This window comes from Lycium ferocissimum, chromosome 12 (genome assembly GCF_029784015.1).
Source record: "Lycium ferocissimum isolate CSIRO_LF1 chromosome 12, AGI_CSIRO_Lferr_CH_V1, whole genome shotgun sequence".
Lineage (NCBI taxonomy): Eukaryota > Viridiplantae > Streptophyta > Magnoliopsida > Solanales > Solanaceae > Lycium > Lycium ferocissimum.
Window position 1 is genome coordinate 42291063 of NC_081353.1, and position 23946 is coordinate 42315008.

General features: G+C 36.2%; 1 pseudogene; it reads left to right on the top strand.

Annotated features, from left to right (window-relative positions):
- Nucleotides 1-2581: 2581 nt before the first annotated feature.
- On the top strand, nt 2582-5235 carry LOC132040002 (putative cyclin-A3-1; annotated as a pseudogene).
- Nucleotides 5236-23946: the final 18711 nt, after the last annotated feature.

A 23946-nucleotide genomic window follows, 5' to 3' on the forward strand; every position in this document is an offset into this window, starting at 1 on the left:
TTTCATGACTTTTTTGAAAAAAAAATTAATTTTTTTGGAGGGTTGTAGTAGAAAACCAAAATAAATAATAAAAAAATTTAAAACTTTTTCTTTTAAAAAAAATTAATTGAGGGGTGGGGGTAGGTGGGTGGGTGGGGTAAAAGAAAAAAACTTTTAAAAACTATTTTTAAGGAAAAAAAAATTAAACGGAGGGGGGGATCCCACCGGACAAGTGGGGGGGGGGCAGTTGTAGAAAACCCAAAAAACAATATTTAAAAACTTTAAATTGGGGTGGGGGTGGTGGGTGGGGGAGGGTTATGGGAGTTGTTGGGGTTTGGTGGTAGGGGGTGGGTTAGGTGATTGGTGAAATGCCAATTGTGAACTTGTTTTCCCTACTTTAATTATGGAAGTCATTTTCCTCATTTTTGAGGAACTTATTTTCCTAAAGAAAATGTTTTCCAAATTTTTTGACCAAACGAACATGAGAAAATTGGAAAACATTTTCTGAAAAATGTTTTCCTTCATAACGACCACACCCTACATTGGTTTCCCAAAGCGGGTGTGTATGGAGGGAAACCCAAAACTACACTTTTTAAAATTCAATTTTTTTTTTATTTTTTTTTTATTACATAAGGGGTAGGGGAAGGGAAAATGAGGAAGGGATTACAACGTGGGATTCGAACTCTCACCAACAAGGTGAAAGTTTAAGTAGCCAGCCAACTGAGCTACTAGATCCCTACAACTTTCGAAAACTCCCTAAACAACAACTTCCAAATAAACTCAAAAACCATATGCCTTTGCCAGCCAGCGCCCAAACTCAAATTTTATTCTGGGATTATCCCTCCCACCAACGACTAGGTGAAGAATTATATTTTTCTTATTACTCATTCTATTTCAATTTATGTGAAGAGGTCCAGAGTATGAGGTCAAAAACACTTAATTTTGATTATGTATTCAAGTATAAAATCTTCAAATATTTTGAAATAAAATTTACATATTTGAAAATTATAAAGAAAAGCTCTACAAGTCAACATAACTAATTATTAAAAAAAAAAATTGAAAAAAATTATATGACTCTCCAAGTTGTTACACCTCATATAGAATGAGACAAAGGGAGTATTATTATAAGGCATAAGAAAATAACCTTTTAAGTTAGAGGATGAAGAAATAATTAAAAGAGGCGGGTAAGACTATGTAGGTAAACTCAAAACTCACTTTTTAAAATACAATCTGAAAAAACAATTTTAACCAAATACTTGCCCCGACAAGACAACCCCTGAAACAACAATTTCCAAATCTCAAACTCAAAAACCATAAGCCAGCCACCTCGCGCCAAACTTAATTTTTTCTTAAAAACACTCTGCTAAAAATTATGGCGCCATATAAATATACATACACATCTCTCGAGAAAAGGCCATAAATAGTCCCTTATCTATGAGAAAGAGATGCCTAAAATATTCCTTAACTATACACTTACCGGCTTTTAGTTCTTTAACCATCCAAAAACTTATCAAATTTAGTCTCCGTCTATTTTTTTATACAAACAACGTACAAACTCGTAAACCTTCATGAGATTAATCGTTAAACCATTCTTCAGACCTATATTTCTCTCTCCCTGCTTCTTTTTCCTCAAGTTCATTCTTTAACCTCAACTTTTTTCCTCAAGTTCTCTCTCGCATTTTGTAACCGACGGACTGCATCGGTTAAAACCGACCTAGTCCGTTGGCTTTGTTAAAAAAAAACAAAAAATTAAAAAAACTGACGGTCTCACGTCGGTTTTTTTTTTTTTTTTGAAAATTAAAGAATGAAATATAGGAACTTGAAATCGAACCCGGGTATGTTCCTTGGCATTAAAGGGCTTTACCACTAGAACACTGATATTTTTTGTTCATATACTTACATTGATTTAATTTTTACTGTTTTTCGCTCTAAAAATCGACGGAGTCCTTCTCCGTTGTTTTTTTTATAAAAAAATAAAAAATCGACGGACTCCATTGGTTTATTTTAGGAAATAATTATATTTTTTCGCACATTTTTGTATAAAAAATAACCGACACAGTCCGTCGGTTTTCTTAAAAAAAAAAAAAAAAGATTTAAAAAAATTATTGAAAAATCGACGAAATCCGTCGATCTTTCCGTCGGTTTTTTCTATTGATTTTTTTCATCAGTTTTTACCAGTTTTTTAGTAGTGTTTGAGAATAATGGTTACAGAAATTTTGTGCTTGAGTTTGTCTTTTCGAATTTTACAGATTCGAGAGCGACACCAGTGCCAGAATGCTTTTTTTTTTTTTTAAACAAGAGGAACTTGAGGAAAAAGAAGCAGAGATAGAAAAATATAGGTCTGAGGAATAGTTTAACGATTAATCTCATGAATGTTTATGAATTTGTACGCTGTTTGTATAAAAAATAGATAAAAACTAAATTTGATAAGTTTTTAGATAGTTAAAGGACTAAAATGGTAAGTGTATAATTAAGGCACCATTTTAAACCTACTCCCATATCGATAAGGGACTATTTTTTATGGCCTTTTCTCCACATCTCTCTTTCATTTCCTCAACTTTCTCTTCCTTTTTGCTCTACACAGACGCAAAGGAAAAGGAAGAGAAAGAGAAAGATACAGAATAATAAGCAATGGAAGGCCAAGGAAATTGTGTGAGAGTAACAAGGCTGGCGAAGAAAAGGGAAGCAGAAGCAATGGTTAAGCACTTACAACAGCCCAAGAAGAAGAGAGTTGTTTTTGGCTGAGATTCAACATTTGTCCAATCAGATGAACCCCAAATCTAAGCAGACTACTAAGAGGAAGGTGAAAAGGTCTGTTAATGATGAAAAAGACAAGGAGTTTGATGACCCTCAGATGTGCAGTGCTTATGTTTCTGCTATTATATATGATTATCTTCATCAAATGGAGGTTTGTCTTTTTACTCTTTTCATTAAATTTTGGATGTTGTTTTAGGTCTCATTTGTTTGCACATAATGAATGTCTGAATCTTAATTATTTAGATCTCAATGATTAAGTGTGGTTTCATTTCATGTATGTTTAGGAATTAAGAAGTCAAATGTTTAATTTGGGTCTTACCTAATAAAGCCTGATTTGGTTTCTTATGGATGATTTTGCCAATGGCCAGACTAGAGATTGAATTTTGGCAATTGGGTTGTGGTTAATATCATTTAATTATTAAATCTTGATTTCCAGCCATGTAAAGTTGTCTGTGTTTGTGTGCAGTAGTGTAAGGGGTCGTTTAGCAGGAGGTATTAGAGAAAATAATACTCCCTTCATTCCATATTAAGTGACCTTTTTGGCTTTTTATTTTGTTTCAAAATAAATGAAGCTTTAGGATTTCAAGAAGAAATTAATCCTATTCTTCCAAACTTATCCTTATTTATAACCAAGAATCATTAAATAACTTTTTTTTCTAAGCATAATTAAGGGTAAGTTAGTAAAAATACTCATAATTTTCTAGGAGTAAGCAATTTCTTAAAGGGTGTGCATGAGTTAAAAGAGTCACTTATTATGAAATGGAGGGAGTACTGGTATTAGCTTAGGTATTATTTATCCCTTGTTTGGTAGTGTTTTCAACCTATGTATAACTAATACCTGTATTAGTTATACACCATATTCATTATTATTCTTATACATAATAATTGGCCCCTAACTTAATTGGCATTTAGGCTTTTGAGTTTTTGACTAACTCTGTGGTTTTTCGAATCAGATTGCAAAAAAGAGAAGGCCATTGTCTGATTACCTTGAGAAGATTCAAAAGGATGTATCTGCAAATATGAGAGGAATTTTGGTAGACTGGCTGGCGGAAGTTGCAGAAGAATACAAACTTTTAGTTGACACATAGTATCTTACTGTTTCCTACATTGACAGATTCTTATCAGTGAATGTCATCCCTAGGCAAAGACTTCAACTTTTGGGTGTTTCCGCAATGCTCATTGCTGCATAAGTACCGGAGCCAAGAATTGGTTTTATTCTCCTGGAATTCTCCTGGATATGTGTGTAAGTTTGCTAATGAATCTAATATAATGTGTTGATTATGATCGGGAAGTATGAGGAAATTAGCCCTCCAAACGTTGAGGACTTTTGTTACATTACAGACAATACATTTACAAAGAAAGAGGTGGTAAACATGGAGGCTAGTGTGCTACAATCCCTCAAATTTGAAATGGGTAATCCCACAACCAAAACATTTCTCAGAAGATTTATTAGGGTTGCTCAAGAAGATTACAAAGTAAGTTCAAATATACATGAACATTATGATTCTCAAGTCGACTTTGTTTCTGTTAAATGTTTGCTTATTATATTTTTCCTGCTCTTTACAGAAAGCCAGTTTGCAGTTGGAGTTTCTAGGCTACTACCTCGCAGAGTTAAGTTTATTGGATTACAACTGCATGAGATTCTTGCCTTCTTTGGTAGCCGCTGCTGTGATATTCCTTTCAAGGTTCACATTACAACCAAAGTCGCATCCTTGGGTGAGTTTTTTTATTCAATGTTTGATTAGATTTAATTCATTGAATAGTAATATGGAAGCGCTGAATTAACTCTATCATTTTTACAGAGTCTGGCCCTTCAATGTTGCCCCAGATATAGAACAGCAGATTTAAAGGAATGTGTTCTTATCATACACGACTTGCAATTAAGTAGAAGAGAAAGGTCTTTGGTAGCTGTGAGGGACAAATACAAGCAACATGGGTATTAAGCTTTGTTTGATAATTGGTGATTTTGTTGTAAACACATTCATAGTTTAGTAGTCTGATGTGAACACATCTATGACTTTCCTGTGACAGTTCAATTGTGTGTCAATATTGTCGTCTCCTCTGGAAATACCGGATTCTTTCTTTGAAGATACAAGACAATGATCACTTGGGCATATGCTTAGAGCTTGGAATGGGACTCTACTATGATACCAGGAAGAGGTGAACTGCCTTCTTGGTGCTGGTTCATGCTATTCTGAGGACATCATTGACCTGAGTGTTCATTTTATAGATCTGATATAGTCCTCAAGATGTACGAAAGTTATAACAGGTAGCTAGTAGATAATCTTGAAATTTTGTAGCTTGGTTTAAGAGCCATGGATAGCAATCTTCTACATGGTTGTATTGAGTGATGTTCGGAATTTAGTACAGATACATTATTCTTGCAATGAGCTGGAAACAACCAAAGAATACTAGTAATAAAAAGTTATGAATGTATAGACTATTGCAGTTCTTTTGGCTGCCCAGATTAAAATGGTTACTGTAAATTGTTGAATGAAATGGGATTCAGATAGCATACAATGAATGTAGGGGTTTGTAATTTGAAATGGGATTCAGATAGCATACAATGAATGTAGGGGTTTGTAATTCGCCCCTATAAAAGGGTTAAAAACCCCATTTTTCTCCATCATAATCTTCTAAAAATTTCCAGAAAATTCAGCAAGCAAAAGAGCTCTTAGATCACATAAAAGATCAGGATTTTGAGTAAATTTCAAGTTACGGTGTATTAATCAAGGTCCGGACAACGTGTAGTCGCGATTATAGTTTTGTCTTGCGTTGGAATTGGCTTGGATTCAAAGTAAACATTGAAGATATTGCTGCTCTAGCAAGAATAAGGTATGAATCTCTCCCTATTAATATTAATTTTAGTTTATTTACGGAGATAAAATTATTAAATAGTTGTATAATAAGTTGAATAGTTGAGAAATTTGGAAAACATCGTATGGAATGTTTTATGGAGCCTATTGATGTTGATAATGTTGTTGTGATGTTGGTATTGTTGTTGTTGTTGTTGGTTATTGGATTGTGATTTCGGGCTAGGCATATAAACGGGGGAGATCTTTGCCCGAATTTCGCATTCTAAATGGATTTTAATTAAGGGTTTAAGACGGCGTATGACGACGAGCCTAACAATAGTATGGATGGTCGTATATGTAGATTACGAGGCTACGAATGATCTTAAGGGAATTGCAAGACGGAAGTAAGTTGGAAGTCGAGAAATTATCTTCCCGGGTATGTTAAGGCTATTCCTCTTTCTTCTAAAGGCATGATTCCTTTCTTATGAATCCAATAGGTGTTTTCCAAATGTCCCATGATCCCTTTCTGTGAATTCATAATTGTCTTCCAAGAACATTCTTATTCTCAAAACATAGAGATTCATGATTCATAGAGTTTTTATGCTGCTAAAGATAAATATGTTTTATGATGACGATGGTCCTATTTCCTATGTTATAATTCCCTACATATGTTTCATAACCTCCTTACTTCCAAAAGTTAGAGTTCATGATTCAAAGGTATGACTTCTTTCTTGATAATCCATAAATATTTTCCAAAATGTCTCTATTTTCCGAGTCAAAGATTTATGATTCTATAAGATTTTATGACAACAACAACAACGGACATGTTTTTACAATGTTAATGACGATGCTAAAGATGAAAATGTTTCTATCATGATTACGACGATGATGATGATTTCATGTTTAAAAATCCCAAGCTTATGATTTCAATGTGAATATGAGAATGTTGAGTTATTTTCGTGATTTTCTTGATTTTTATTCATTGTTGTTGATCTCGCCTTATAGTAATTATTCCTTCAAGGTGAGATAGAGCGGTGATGATTATTCCATAATATAATCGGAGGTCACCGACCTTACGTCACTTCGATGTATTTATAGCTTTTATTTGGCTCTCACGCATGCTTTATATATATGTATGCATTTTCTCACACCGTGCCGCGCTATAGTCGGCCGGGCATGGGACGTAGATGTGCACACCACTGCAGTGGGCATGTTATGATATTGCCCCGGACGCGGGCTAATGATGATAACATCGAGCCTTAATGGTCGGGCATGATACTATATATATGACACCGAGCCTTAATGGTCGGGCATGATACTATATATATGACACCGAGCCTTAATGGACGGGCATGGTACTATGTATATGTATAAAAAAAAAAAAAATGTAAGGCTAAGCATGCGTGGCCTCCGCCTTATGAGGCATCCAGATGTACAGGTTATCTCTTTTATTCCATGTTACCTTTCATGTCTATATTATGTTGTTATTCATGCCTTACATACTCGGTACATTATTCGTGCGACGTCCCTTTCTTGTGGACGCCGCGCTCATGCCCACGTAGGTAGGAAGACGGATCGAGACCGTAGGTGTTCTATCGGCGGATTCTCGGGAGCACTCCACTTACTTCGGAGTCGTCTACTTGGTATTGTCCTTATGATCATTTGTATTCTATATAGAGGCTCGTAGACGTGTGTGTACAGTTAGATGTTTTATAGTTGCACCGGGTCATATTATGGTATAATATATTGGTGGCCTTGTCAACCTTATTTGAGCTCTTGATACTTTACTGTTAGCTTTGCCGGCTTTATGATATACGTTATGATGTGGCGACCTTGTCGGTCCGTATATGAACACATGTGCTGAATGATCGGATATTCCTATGTTGGGCCTTTTCTGCGTGCAGGTGTTCTTTGAGTTATGGTTTATAATGTTCAAAGTCACGGATGAATCAGGTGGTTTCCAGCCTACGGGTCGGAGCCCGTCATACTCCTGGCAGGGGTGTGACAATAACGATCATTGATCATTTGCTGCTCTTTCTTTTCAATGATTATTGTGTTTGGAACCGATTAGTCTACCACGCTTCATGCATGTTGTAGACTCTGTCCTTCAGGGACATGAATTTAATAGGAGCATTTTGCAGCTGGAATTAGAAATTAATTTTGGGTCAGCAAATGCTTCTAGCATTTGAGTTGAATTATCTTTTGAACGAGGATCATACTAATGATAATTTATAATATATTCCTCAGCTGCTTATTCTCTCCCCCTCATGTTAGAAAAACTAACATATATCCCATATTCTTTGGGGGAATCCATCTTTGTGCATCATGGTAGATTAATTAATTGTATACCACACATAAAAAATTGTTAGATGGAAATATCTGGTTCCTAACCCTGAACCAATTATGAAGGGAGAATTTATCATAATTTATTGGTCTGAAGCATACAAGTGATGTTATATACAATATATCATATCTCAGACCAGCACATGAAGCTTTGTTCTCATAAGCAATGGTTTAACTATTTAGTGGAGGCATTTAACGCCAAATCAGCTTGGATAGAAACTAGCATTATCAAGATGGATTGTCTTGATTACATAATCTGAAAATTATGCTCTTAACTCAATTATTTTGAGCAAGTAATTTTGTAAATGTCAATCTGCAGGTTGACAATAAACGCACATGTGACCATCTCATTGATGCATCTATTTAAGATATCACATAATAGGTGAACGGGCCCATATTCAACTTTTATATTTTTACAAAATTTGGAAAATTCAATCCCAACATTTGCCAGTATAATCAATTTTTCATAAGAACAAGCAATAAAAATAAATTCTTGCAGAATCTTCTAGTTCTTCAATTTATGCCAAATACTCAATTTTCACATCATATTTGAATCAGGATGGCCAAACCGCTCATGCAGACTAATAAAATTATTATACTAGTAAACTTCAGGTTTACCATACCATGTGCTATATGTTTTAGTAAACTTCTGGTTTACTATGACATGAATTATTGTTTGCACCAATAAACTTCTGGTTTACCATGTGATTCATCATGCTTATATTTGTGTAGTACAATTTGAAGAGTAAAGAGGGTAACCATTCATATACATATTTCTTACCCACTATAATTTTCAAGATATTTAATCCTCCAATCATTTATAGCTTCAATATGATAGCCATTTACTTTAGTAAACTTCGAGTTTACTACAACTCGTGTTTCAATCATAACAACATATAGTACAATCTAGAACGAATTACATAATAGTATATAAGCTCTTCAGGAGCCTTTAATTTATTCTCCATAATCACATATTGTTTGGACACTATTAGTGTCATAATCTTCTAGATAAATAGTTAGCTCTTCTGGAGCCGTTAATTGATTTTGTAATATTAAATATTACCCTGACATCACCGATGTCATGACAAAAGAAAAATTACAACCAAACGGTTATTATAAATACATTCTTAAATTCATAAATGACAAAAAATAAACATCAAGTTATACAATCTTTGATACTTCTGTCATCAACTTCTATGATAAATATCTTCTTCAAGAAGAATACCCATCTTGGTAAAAATAGATAACAATATGATAAGAAACAATAAATTGATAAGTACTATTAGGATACAACAACTTATCTTTCAAATTTTAAAAGTTTTGTATACACACAATACTTTTCACACATACCCAAGAGTTAATATGAAAATGTTAATTTAATGAAAACAGATAATGTTGTTGTAATCAATTGCCATATTCGTTATATGACTATTCAATGATTTTAATCCACTTAGCATTACATTGTCACACCAACAAGAAAATTATCATATCATAAATTTGCAATGAACATTCACTGCTCCTTTTTTTCTTCACAAAAGAAAGTATGTGGAAAAAAAAAAAGTTGGCAATGGACACCACTCAACGTGGAACCGTTCACTTCTCAGATTAATATATCTAATGTCCATATGGTGGTTTTATGCACACTCCAGAATCATATCTATATTTTTTTATTTAGTAAACAAGCAAACCAACACCAATATTAAAACATTATCTAATCAAAAGGGAATAATTATATGTTTATTAAGAACTAACTAAAACAATATGATTAGATCTAGACTAATTAATATTAATTGAAAGACTAGTACTCATGTACGATAGGGGGAAGTATTGCGGTATTTCTTCATTCACTTCCGGGAATGAAACTTGGTCATTTAGATGCGCTTTATATACAACTTTCAATAGCTCATTATTTTTCTCAATTATTTGATCTCTTCTGGAGATGAGTCGTTAAAACATCACAACCAAACACACGTCCGTATTTATAAGCTTTACTACATGCTCTCACATTCACTTCAGGGAATGGATTTGTAGTTGTAAGATTTATCAAAAGTTTCCATTCTTCGGGAATGAAACATGCATAATCATGTGAACGTGTCTTAATCATATGAAATTATAATAGTTTAAAACCTTTTTCAAGATATTGCTACTTCAGGAGCAAATCGAAACGTACATATGATGTAAAGAATTTTGCTCTAACACAACTTCAATTGTAGCCAGAACAATACATAGGAAATATTACCTCTTCATATAGGCGGCATAAATGAATTTAATCATAAGGAGACTTAAGAAATATTGTCACTTTTGGTGATTCATATATTTCTTGTAAATTCTCATTCTTCGCCATTAAAGGATATGGAATTAATATCACAATCCCTGTTAACGATATTGTTCTTCGGGAACAACTTTGAGACATAAATAATCAAATGAACCACTTAGATTTCATAGATCAAACGAATCCAACGTAATAATAACATACTATTAGTAGCAAAAGACAAAGCTAAGCTACTATAAGGATTAAAAACAATTGACCGTATTCCACATATTCACGGATCTCACCATTGTAAACAACATTAGTAGAGAAAATTACTTACCTACATCTGGAGGAATTTAGCACCAATTTAATTTCTTTCAAACAACAAAAGGAAACTTTTCATCTGTTTCCAGTGAGGCAACGTGAGGTTCAAACATATACCACCACAAATTCAATTTTGACAAAGTTAATAACTATCAAGTAAGATATATACTTAGCTTGCACTCGTGTCAAGCTCTAAGTGATATAGCTCTCCCATATCTCTATTATGGTACTCGATCACAATTCAGCAAATTCTCGAAATGAGTTTAATCTCGAAAATCTCTAAGAATTCTATCTGAAATAGAAAATTAAACTCAAAATGGCAGAGTCTCATGCTGATAACGTATTATAAAATAATAAAGCAAGCAAGAATAATATTGTAGACAAAGAGAGAAGAGATGAATTCTTTTATTTCTCTTGTTAGGGATGTTTTTACAACGAAGGAGAACCTTTATATTTATAGGGGAAAAGTGAATTGATCCCAAAGTCACTAACCCTAATATTTCTCCTAAAGATAGACATCCACAATAATAAATAATATTTATAACAAAAAACAAAAAATAGGAGAATATTGCATCTATATATAAACCCATTACTCATCTATTTTCAATCCGCAAAAAAAATCACATTCCTGTATAAAAAATAACAATATTATGTTCTAGAAATTTTTTAAAAAAATCTCAGAAACAGAGAATCGAAAAGAACTAACCTGACAAAGTCAGTTGATTGGGAAGTAGTGATTAAATTTGTGTTTTCAGATTTTTTGAAGAGAAATGTGTAATCAAAGCTAAAAATACCGATACTTTAAAGTACTCATATATGGGTTATTTAATAACTTTTTGCAATCTATGTTATAAGCAGGGGCGGACCTACCTTGAAGGGTGGGGGGACACGTGCCCCCGGAACTTCGGAAAAAACCCTATATACATATATTTATATACCTTGAAAAACCATCATATGTTTTAAAAGGACCCCTCAAACATAATTGCTAAAGTAGTTCAGTTGGTAGGAGTGCCCTTGCATTGATGCTCATTGGTCGTGACGTGAGTTCGAATTTCGGCTCCTACAACTTTTTTTAAAAAAAAATTTGTGCAGTAAACTGTTGTACAAACCTGAATTTAATGCAGATTTTTAATTTTTTTTTTTTAATCTTTTTATTATTTAGTCACCCTCCCATTTTACTTTTTCATCAAATTCCTCCCCCCTAAAGCCCCAAATTCCAGAAGATCTTTTCCCATTTCCCACTCATCTTTTCCCAACATAGTAGTAAGCAAAAAGAAACTCCTTTGGCTCTCTCCATTTCCTAACCTTTCTTCCATTATCAAGTTTCTCACAAATGACTAAGTTAGGAGCATCACCCATAGTCAAATCTATTGTCGATATTTACTAATTTCCCCGACAATCGAATTCGACCCAACGATCGGGCTTTTCTTATGGTAAAGTTTTCCCTTCTTTTTTAGTGATTAATATAGATTACTTATTATATAAGTATATAATAATATTTAAGTACTAGGGATTGACGAATACATAACTTTATAGATTTAATTTAATTAAAAATTATATTATCTTATACTAATGTCACGACCCGACTAGGGCCATGACGGGTACCCGGGGCTAACCACCGAGCACCACTCATTCTATTACTCATCCTGCATTCATTCATATTTCTTATGCTCATAATCATAGAAAGCTATTTTCATTTGAAACATATTCACTTTATATACATAAGCCCTTCGACTATCAAAATAATATATATACATACGATGGAAAACTATGAGACCATACTACCCACACATACGTATCTACGAGCCTCTACTAGAGTACTAGACATATGAATGGGACAGGACCCCATCATGGCCAAAACATATATATACCAAAAGAATAAATCAATGGCACTTCCGGAACAATGGAGTGCTCTCAGTCAACTAACAGCTCCTATGAGTCTAGGCCCTGTCTACCTGTGGGCATGAACACAGCGTCAGAAGAAAACGGATGTCAGTACGAACATTGTACTGAGTATGTAAGGAATCAACAATAATATTACATAATAGGAGCATAAGGGAAAGCATAAGATAAAAGAACTGCTCATTTCTCATAATACCTTTTTGAATATTTGTCACACATACTTACCCCTTTATTCCTCTAAAGATACACTTGTTATATCCACATGCTTACATATGCAACAATTTACAATGCGGTACAACCACGTACCCGGCCATATAGGCTCGGTATCATCCGTACTCGGCCCTCCCGGGACTCGATAATATCGGTACTCGGCCCTCCCGAGACTCGATGCTATCCGTACTCGGCCCTTCCGAGACTCGATGCTATCCGTACTCGGCCCTTCTGGGACTCGATGCTATCCGTACTCGGCCCTTCCGGGACTCGATGCTATCATACATACATGCATATACTTAAAAATACGTAAGTGGAATCAACATCATCTTTAGCGTTACCATACATCTATCATTAAAGCATACATTGGAACATTAAAGACAACCATGGCGAAATCGGGGTGGCATGAGGTCGTGGACCCCCGATTACATTATGAAGTACATAATCACTATATCTCACCTTGAAGGGACTAACGTTTTAAGATGAGTGTACACAAGGAAAAGCATCAATGGAACCATACTTAGGATCATTGACTTCATGGGCATCATACCTCACTTTAGAATTCTTTAGACTTAACTCATCATCATCAATTATCATACTTGCGTCTTACCTCTTTTCTTTATCTCATACATATGTAGCTCCTTATAGTCATAGACTCATCGTCATCACTATCGTGCTCATAATGTGTTTCTTATCTTTATCTCATATGACTATTCATGAACATAGACTCTTAGTTCTTCGGAATGTAGGAGATTCATGGAGAAAGAGGAAAAATCGTGCCATAAGATTCATGCCTAAAAAAGGAAGGGGCTAACATCATAAGGTGGGTCTAGCAACAATGAATAATATCAAGGAATCGTATGAAGGTCATTAGCTTTGTAGAAAAATCATATCATGAGCTTTAGGGTCTCTAGACTTGGGCTCATCATCATATTCATAACACATCTCTTAACTTTATCTCATGAGAGCTCCTTACAACATGGACACATCATTTCCCGTATATACATATATTTAGAGAAGTCGTAGAAAGATAGGAAGGTTCATACCATAGAGTCATGCCTTAGAAAGAAGGGACTAGCCTTACATACATTTTTCGTTTAACAATTCTATCGCTTGATTGCTCTTCTTCAACGCTCAAGTTTCTACCTTCAAGAGAATTCGCATCAACATTAGCTAATCGATTATAAGAACGTGCTTACTAAAGCTAGAGAAAATTGGGAAGCATTTCCTTTGTTTATAAGACTTCCTCCATGTTCCATATCAACTCCCAAACATTCATAACAACAATCACAATATCATAAACAACAATCACCATTCATTTGCATTATCCGCATTTCACAATTTCACTTCAAATTCTCCATAACCATGGTCATAGTTCACTATCGTGTTCTTTCACATATAATACTCATTCCATGTTCTAAATGTCATTCATAACATATTCATACTCACAACATATCAATATCCACAATTCAATCCAAGCTTCTATTCAAAAATGACACTATTGCCATATTTATGATCCATTTCCTATTTCCTTCTATAATCCAAGTGTTTCAACTTTTCAATACTTCAAACAACATGAAAAGATCATGAAACTTACCTTAGATAATGGTAGAATAAGCCTTGAGTGGAAATACTCTTCTTGCACCAAAACCCTAGTTCACTTCTCTTGGAATTTCTTGGCTTGGATGAACTTCAATGTTTTTCATACACTTGATTCTTGTTGGTTTGATGAAGTTGATCATAAATTTCTCTTGGATTCTTGTATGGGAAGTGTGGAGAGTGTTCTCAAGAGTTCTTAAGGTGAGGAGAGGGAAATGAGAAGATCGGAAATGAAAATAATGAACTTAGGTCCCTTATTTAAAACTCAAAAAGCTGTCCCGACACATTTATACGGACACACATACGGTCCGTATAATTTATACGATCAGTATGTGTGACCGTATAATGTTTCCAATGGAGGTTTTTCTCTGTACAGGTTATAAGTCCATACATACAGCCCGTATCTTTTGTACGGTCCGTATAGTAGACCGTACAATCCATTGTTTTTCCGAATCTCGTTCTCGTCGACTCGTTTGATCCCCAATCCTTATGGAACCTTCTTAACACTTGTTTAACACCTCGTTAAAAATCTAAGGGACATTATAGCTCTTCTCCAAAACATCATTAAGCCATCAATAATTCGCTACTCATAAATCCTTTCCGATACATAACGTATACCTCGCCTTCTCTTGGCCAACTTTTTTGTCTAACCTCGAATATCTTTGAAACTATAATTAGGGTCATCAAATGTTATTCCTTACTTATTGAAATATCGTATACTTCGTGTTCTTCATTTAGCCTATTCACTGTGCATCAACGGGAAATTTTTCGAGGTGTAACATTCTTCCCCCCTTAAGAACATTCGTCCTCGAATGTTTATTTCTCGGGGATTCTATAAATTTTTTGCCAGAGTTTCCCTTGCAATATGGCACTACCCTCCTGTCACAACAACCCATAATAACAATGCCTCACAGGGCCACAACATAATAGCAATAGAGTTTGGCCACACACGACCCAACTGCATAAAAGGAAAACATACATACCTTATGATCTTGACATCTCATCTTGGATTTCTTCCGGGGGGCTGAAACAAGTGCGGATACTTGGATTTCATATTTTCTTCTGCTTCCCAAATCATTTCTTCTCGATTGTTATTTCGCCATAAGATCTTAACTGAGGCCACTTCTTTATATCGAAGCCTCCGTACTTTCCTATCTAATATGGCAATGGGTACCTCTTCATAAGTTAACTTTTCTGTTACTTGAACATCATTTACTGGCACGATCCTAGTAGGATCTCCAACATATTTACGAAACATCGAGACATGGAAAACTGGGTGAACTGGCTCCAAATCAGGAGGTAGATCTAATTCATAAACCACTATGCCTACTTTACGCACAATCTCATGAGGCCTAATGTATTAGGGACTGAGCTTCCCCCTTTTTTGCCAAATCTCATAACGCTCTTCGCTGGCGACACTTTTAAGAATACCCAATCTTTCGTTTGAAGTTCTAAGTCTCGTCGATCCTTTTTCTTGCTCAATAATGATATTAAGTCTCACTTGGTTTGCAAATTCATTCCACTTGGCTTCATTGGCGACGTATCAATACTTTGCAAGTTACATAATCGTTCTTGAGTGATTCGTGTGCATACACCTCTATACATATACATGTATCCATATCCGTATACATATTCGTGTCCATATTCATATCCATAGCATACCCGACCTTGAAGGTTCGGTGGTTTTCGCATACCCGACCACGACAAGGCTCGGTATCATACATACCAAACTCTTTTATCTATCCGTAGTAACTTATCTCGTCATGCTCTCTTCCTTCCTTTGTTTTTCCCTTGATCATCATATCTTATGTTCTTCTATAGAAAACCTTAGGTCCCTTTCTTAATTGTCGCTTATAAATCGCAATATCATTAATAACGACTCTGCCGTTAGTGCCTTTGCCTCTATCCTAATATAGCATCGCTATTTTTTACAATATTCCTCAAGCTATTTGCTCCTAATGTCATGTGGTTCAAGGTCTTCGCAAATGATTTCCAGTACAGTCTCAGATGCCTGCTCAATTCGTGTTCGCTTATTTACTAGTTATTAGACTTATTTCGGCGTAACTCTCACTCTTTGCTTTAGAGTCTATACCTGTCACATCTTAGGGTCCATCGTTTCAATCTCTACACTTGTATTCTCATTACTAGCTTCCCCCCTTTAAGGGTTTTGCCTGTCCCATTCTCAATTCCATTGCCCCGCCTTCAAATCTTGATTTCATATATATCCCTACATCTTATCCACACCGTTTCCCGTAATCTATAGCTATGATAATTCATGTGTGAAGTCTTAACATACTCATCTTGTAGTTTTGTAATCAAGTAATACAACCGACATAGCAATCCGAACAAGGATATTTTTTACTTAGCTCATCTGGTAGTTATGAGTCAATGTCTAGATTCGCTCCAATTAAAAACTTTTGTTTCATGGGAATGCTCACAATAGTAGTATGTCTAGCTATCCGTACCATCCATGTAATGTCACGTATCCAATTCTTCGATACCCAGAGTTCACTTATAGCATCATCTTTCCCCCTTTTTTCCATCTCACGTTATTCCTCTCTTTCCTATAATCGACTTATAGTAACCGTAATTGCATTTTCCCTTAAACCCGCCATTTTTGTTTCCAAGGATCTAAGTCTCATGCGCCACTAATACCCCTTATGCCTCACACTCTTTTACTCTTGTGTTGCACTCAATCATTGATTCAGAAACCAATCATAATCATGTCGTATTTCCCATTGCTAATAACCTTACTTTATCGCTTTATCATCACACGGTAAACTTGTAATTCATGGCCACATTTTTCCCTCCAACTTATTCTTTTATATACTTTACCCATTCTGTCTTAGTGGAGGATATTCGTAGGAGATGCGTCTTCCTTTTCTCATAATGCGACCATTTCTTAAGCACGCGTATTTCGTATATCTCCTCTTCCTTCTATACCCGTACTTATTCCTTTACATTCTTTCCTCCTCAATTTATCTTATTACCTCCCTTTTTATAATCAATCCTTCATTCCTCGCACAAGGAATCCTATTCTTAACTCAGTACCGCTTTGTCCTTTAGAATATATTGCCCTTATACACTCCGTTCTCAATCACTCATTGCTGGCCTTCTCTTCTCTTCACAACATTTTGTCTACGGTTCCCGCAATTTATTTTAGATTCCTGGGAAAATTTTGGCAGGGTTTCTCTTGTAAACATAACAATCCCAAACCTGCACATAGCCCAATAAAAACACGTCCTATGCCTTAATAGGACATGTATCGGGACACACATAATACACAACTCAGCAACACAAGATCACTTACCATTAAAGGATATAAATAATAGTCTTGTCTCATAAGTCGTGCCTGCACACTCGGTCTAGAATTCCAATATATACACATACACACATTATTATATATATACTATTTTTTTCTCACACTGTCAATCAACTTACTCGTAAATCACAATTCTGGCTATCACTAGGTCACTAACAAATATTGTCATCTCAAATCGTTGGGTTGGCTCAGATTTTTCGCCTCAACACAATCATCACATCGGGAGTAATATATGACAGCGTAGGGCCCGAATCAATCGGCGCATACATATCATAAGAGATTACTGAAGATATACCTGGAAAAATATCAGGGGGATACTCAAGATCATGTTGCCCAGTTAATGCATAAGTATGGCGCTGGGATCCACTCAGACTGGGCATTTCTCTTTGATCCCCATCACTACCTGCTACTATCTGCGACCTCCGCCTAGGAGGGCGTACTGATGATGAAGAGCCAGCTACCACTCCCGTAGATCGAACCTTATCTTTACCACGTAGCGATGGACAATCGCGCCTAAAATGGCCTGGCCGAGCACAGGCATAACAAACATCTGAACCCAAGCGACACGATCCTGAATGTAACTTCCTACATTGACTACATCGTGGCACAAGTGATCTCATCTGGCTCGAATCACCCCTTTTTCGAGAATTAGGAACTCTGGGACTCTGGGGCGGCCTAGAATTAGTAGATCCATCAAGCACGGGTCCAAGAAACTGTGGAGAAGCGCTAGTTGTCGAGCGAGCCGAGTGCCTGGAGAATTGTTGTCTCGGAGCGCCCCTAATCTCTTGATCAAACCCTGGAGAATTAACTCTCTTTCTCCGACCCCTGTTACCGTGGTCCACATCCTGCCGCTGAGCTTGAGCGGCTACTAACTGGGTCAGTAAAAGAATGGCCTGTCTTATCTCTTGGCCCGAGGCATCTGAAGGAGGGATTAGGGGTGCTGGAGCTAAAATTGAGGCTTCCCTCCGATCCTCTTAAGTGAGCGAGGTACAGGAAAACCGAGATAGGGCCTTATTTTGGGGTTCACTCTCCTCCATATCCATAGATGGCCCCTGTTCCAGCCCTTACGCAATCAACGCCTTGCCATTCCGGGGCTGCGTAGCTTTTTCTTTCATCAACTTTGCTGAAATCATAAACGCACCATTAGGGAGGGGAAAATCTTATAACATGGCTCTATAGCACGATCTGATAAGAAGAATAATGGTCATTTTTCCTAAATTCCCTGTAGCCTCCTATTTATTAGTGTGGCGCGCAACACACCATAAACAAGACTCTACTAGACACGGCTCGTAGACACTTCCTAGGACTGAACTACTCTGATATCACTTTTGTCACGACCCGACTAGGGCCATGACGGGTACCCGGAGCTAACCACCGAGCACCACTCATTCTATTACTCATCCTGCATTCATTCATATTTCTTATGCTTATAATCATAGAAGGCTATTTTAATTTGAAACATATTCACTTTACATACATAAGCCCTTCGGCTATCAAAATAATATATATACATACGATGAGAAACTGTGAGACTATACTACCCACACATACGTATCTATGAGCCTCTACTAGAGTACTAGACATATGAACGGGACAGGACCCCGTCATGCCCAAAACATATATATACCAAAAGAACAAATCAATGGCAGCTCCGGAACAATGGAATAATTTACAATGCGGTACAACCACGTACCCGGCCATATAGGCTCGGTATCATCCATACTCGGCCCTCCCGGGACTCGATAATATACGTACTCGGCCCTCCCGGGACTCGATGCTATCGGTACTCGGCCCTTTCGGGACTCGATGCTATCCGAACTCGGCCCTTCCGGGACTCGATGCTATCCGTACTCGGCCCGTCCGGGACTCGATGCTATCATACATACATGCATATACTTAAAAATACGTAAGTGGAATCAACATCATCTTTAGCGTTACTATACATCTATCATTAAAGCATACATTGGAACATTAAAGACAACCATGGCGAAGTCGGGGTGGCATGAGGTCGTGGACCCCCAATTACATTATGAAGTACATAATCATTATATCTCATCTTGAAGGGACTAACATTTTAAGGTGAGTGTACACAAGGAAAAGCATCAATGGAACCATACTTAGGATCATTGACTTCATGGGCATCATACCTCACTTTAGAATTCTTTAGACTTAACTCATCATCATCAATTATCATACTCGCGTCTTACCTCTTTTCTTTATCTCATACATATGTAGCTCCTTATAGTCATAGACTCATCGTCATCACTATCGTGCTCATAATGTGTTTCTTATCTTTATCTCATATGACTATTCATGAACATAGACTCTTAGTTCTTCGGAATGTAGGAGATTCATGGAGAAGGAGGAAAAATCGTGCCATAAGATCCATGCCTAAAAAGGAAGGGGCTAACATCATAAGATGGGTCTAGCAACAATGTATAATATCAAGGAATCGTATGAAGGTCATTAGCTTTGTAGAAACATCATATCATGAGCTTTAGGGTCTCTAGACTTGGGCTCATCATCATATTCATAACACATCTCTTAACTTTATCTCATGAGAGCTCCTTACAACATGGACACATCATTTCCGGTATATACATATATGTAGAGAAGTCGTAGAAAGATAGGAAGGTTCATACCATAGAGTCATGCCTTAGAAAGAAGGGACTAGCCTTACATACCTTTTCGTTTAACAATTCTATGGCTTGATTTCTCTTCAACGCTCACGTTTCTACCTTGAGAAATTCGCATCAACATTAGCTAATCGATTATAAGAACGTGCTTACTAAAGCTAGAGAAAATTGGGCAGCATTTCCCTTTGTTTATACGACTTCCTCCATGTTCCATATCAACTCCCAAACATTCGTAACAACAATCACAATATCATAAACAACAATCACCATTCATTTGCATTATCCGCGTTTCACGATTTCACTTCAATTCTCCGTAACCATGGTCATAGTTCACTATCGTGTTCTTTTACATATAATACTTATTCCATGTTCTAAATGTCATTCATAACATATTCATAATCACAACATATCAATATCAACAATTCAATCCAAGCTTCTATTCAAAAATGACACTATTGCCATATTTATGATCCATTTCCTATTTCATTTGTATAATCCAAGTGTTTCAACTTTTCAATACTTCAAACAACATGAAAAGATCATGAAACTTACCTTAGATAATGGTAGAATAAGCCTTGAGTGGAAATACTCTTCTTGCACCAAAACCCTAGTTCACTTCTCTTGGAATTTCTTGGCTTGGATGAACTTCAATGTTTTTTCATACACTTGATTCTTGTTGGTTTGATGAAGTTGATCATAAATTTCTCTTGGATTCTTGTATGGGAAGTGTGGAGAGTGTTCTCAAGAGTTCTTAAGGTGAGGAGAGGGAAATGAGAAGATCGGAAATGAAAATAATGAACTTGGGTCCCTTATTTAAAACTCAAAAAGCTGTCCCGACACATTTATACGGACACACATACGGTCCGTACAATTTATACGGTCCGTATGTGTGACCGTATAATGTGTCCAGTGGAGGCTTTTCTCTGGACAGGTTATACGTCCATACATACGGCCCGTATCTTTTGTACGGTCCGTATAGTGGACCATACAATCCATTGTTTTTCCAAATCTCGTTCTCGTCGACTCGTTTGATCCCCAATCCTTATGGAACCTTCTTAACACTTTTTTAACACCTCGTTAACAATCTAAGGGACGTTATAGCTCTTCTCCAAAACATCATTAAGCCATCAATAATTCGCTACTCATAAATCCTTTCCGATACATAACGTATACCTCGCCTTCTCTTGGCCAACTTTCTCGTCTAACCTCGAATGTCTTTGAAACCATATTAGGGTCATCAAATGTCATTCCTTACTCATTGAAATATCGTATACTTCGTGCTCTTCGTTTAGCCTATTCACTGTGCATCAACGGGAAATTTTCCGAGGTGTAACAACTAAGCCCTAAAATCTTATCATATTCTTAAATTCGGGATTTTGTACAGTCAACTTAAGGTCTTGAAAAATCAGGTTTGTTTTTATTTTTCAAATGAAAACGCGTCGAGTTCAAGTATGAGTTGATGATGTACTTTTGTTATATTAGTACCAAATTAATTATATTTGATAATATTGAAGTTTGTACTTTGCTATTTTAATCAATAAGTTTTTTAAGAGTCGCACGCCTAACTTTATCGCTAGTAATTGGCGTACTGAAGATAATGGTGCCCCCGTTGCGCTCAAATCCTGGGTCCGCCTCTAGCTATAAGCCATATATTATACGGTGATATGCACTAATAATCATGTTTAGTTGGAGAATAGGATGCAATTAAATTTTATAACTCATGCATTAGTACTGCCAAGTAGTATTTGTTAAGACGCGTCCAATTATGTCGAGGAAACGGAAAAGACACGTCCAGTAGCTGTTAAAAATGATCGTGGGCTGAAGACTAATTTAAAGGTTATCCGGGCCTTGAGTGCTACATTTATTGTATGAAACTTTTATTAATTCATAGGTTAGTAGTAGATATAAACCAAAAAGTGCAATAAAAATGAGAAAAATACCAAAAAAAAAAAAAGAAGAAAAAGATAAGTGCAAATGCTAGCTATAGAGAGGTGTCACATCACTTTGTCTATATATACCTAACTTTATATTATATATAGATTCTTCTATTTGACATTTTGACTCTTTAAAGCACTGGCGAAGCCTGGAATTTAGTGAAGGATGTGCAGATTTTCTTCTCACTTGTGTTAATGGTGTACAAAATTAAGTATATACTCATAATAACTAACATTTAACCTATGTACACCACGTAATTTTCCGGCAAATAGTGTGCACTTGACCATCCTTCACCTTAGGTGGTTCCACCCATGCTTTAAAGTATATGCGACATTATCGCCCAAGGGAATTTAACAATTTTAGTCCCTTAAGTATTGACAACTTTAATGAATATTTAAGTGACAAACCATTCAATTATTGATGTACGTATGATGTTAAATTTGTATTTTACTGTTACTTACTCCGTATTTTAGAGTAATGTAATTCTAAATATCAATATTGTATACATCAAAAATATAGCATTACACGTGGCATGAAAAGAGTAGGACATGTGGCAGACTGGGGTCAAACAATGGTGTGATGTTTTGATTTAATCCGGAAGAAGTGATTTCGGATAAATCCGGGCCAATTGTTGCGAAGCAATTGACACGAGTCATTTATGGATAACAAACATTACGTAGCCGGTCCAGATTCGGCGTTGAACGTTACACTTCTGTATTAAAAGTAGCATTTATTGGTTATTATAACGCACTATTGGGCTCGATTTACATCTCGTAGCTAGCTATTATCAAATATAAAAGGAGCTTGAGTTCAGTGTAATAGGCATCGGAAAATATACATCTTTCACACAGTTATACAATTTCATTATGATTATTAGCAAGATTGTTCTTTTGTCATTCTTTTCGTTCCGAACCAATAAATGTTTCACTAGGCCAATTGTTTAGCCGGAGAGACATTCATTAAAGGATTTTCTCCGAGCTGATACGGTCCAGGCTCATTTTATTTGTTTTCTTGCTTTATATTTACTTGATTTCATTACTAATTGCTATTATTTTTTACTTACTTATAACAAATCTTTTCACGTATCCTTTAAATCACTAACAAATTTAACTATACCTTTTTTGGGGTAAACAGCTTGGCGTCCACCGTGGGGCTAAGGATAATGTTTTAATGTTTTTTTTGCTCTAATTACTGTCATGCCCCAAACCTGGGGAGGCGTGGCTGGCACCCGGTGCCTTACTTGATCGAGCGTACCAACCTGTAAGACATACAACCAGTGTGTTGAACAATACCAATGCACAAGATATAGATCCGGCAACAGGAGAAGTCGGGGCAAGAAATGATAAGCCCATGATTTCCCCTCAGGGATCCAAACACACAGGGAATGATTTGACCCCCAATGATAATGATGATGTGGAGGAAGAAGTGAGAGTTACTGATCCAGGACTGGCAAAGATCTTCGACCTGCTGAAAAAACAACAGAAGGCGATTGCTGTTTTACAAGCAAGGAGAGGTAGTGGCGATGTGGATCTGACAAATGCGGCTGTGGATCATGGAGAAGGCAGCGGCAGTGGTCATGGTAACGATGCAGCACCTGAAGTCATGCCACATCTGAAGGCTCTTTCCAGATAAACTTAAAACTGATTATTATTGTTCTTCTTCTTCTTCTTATCATTATTATTATTATTAAAATAGATATACTTTTAATAAGAAGGTGTGGGAAACCGAGGAGATTCTAGAGCACCGCCTATGCCAACAATTTTTATGAACCGAACAGGAAAAGGAATAACATAAAAAAACAAAAGGTAAATATGGACAAAGACTTCGATTATAAATAGAGATGTTTAGGGATTAGGGTTGCGTATTGAGAAATAATATTGGGATCCGGATCTG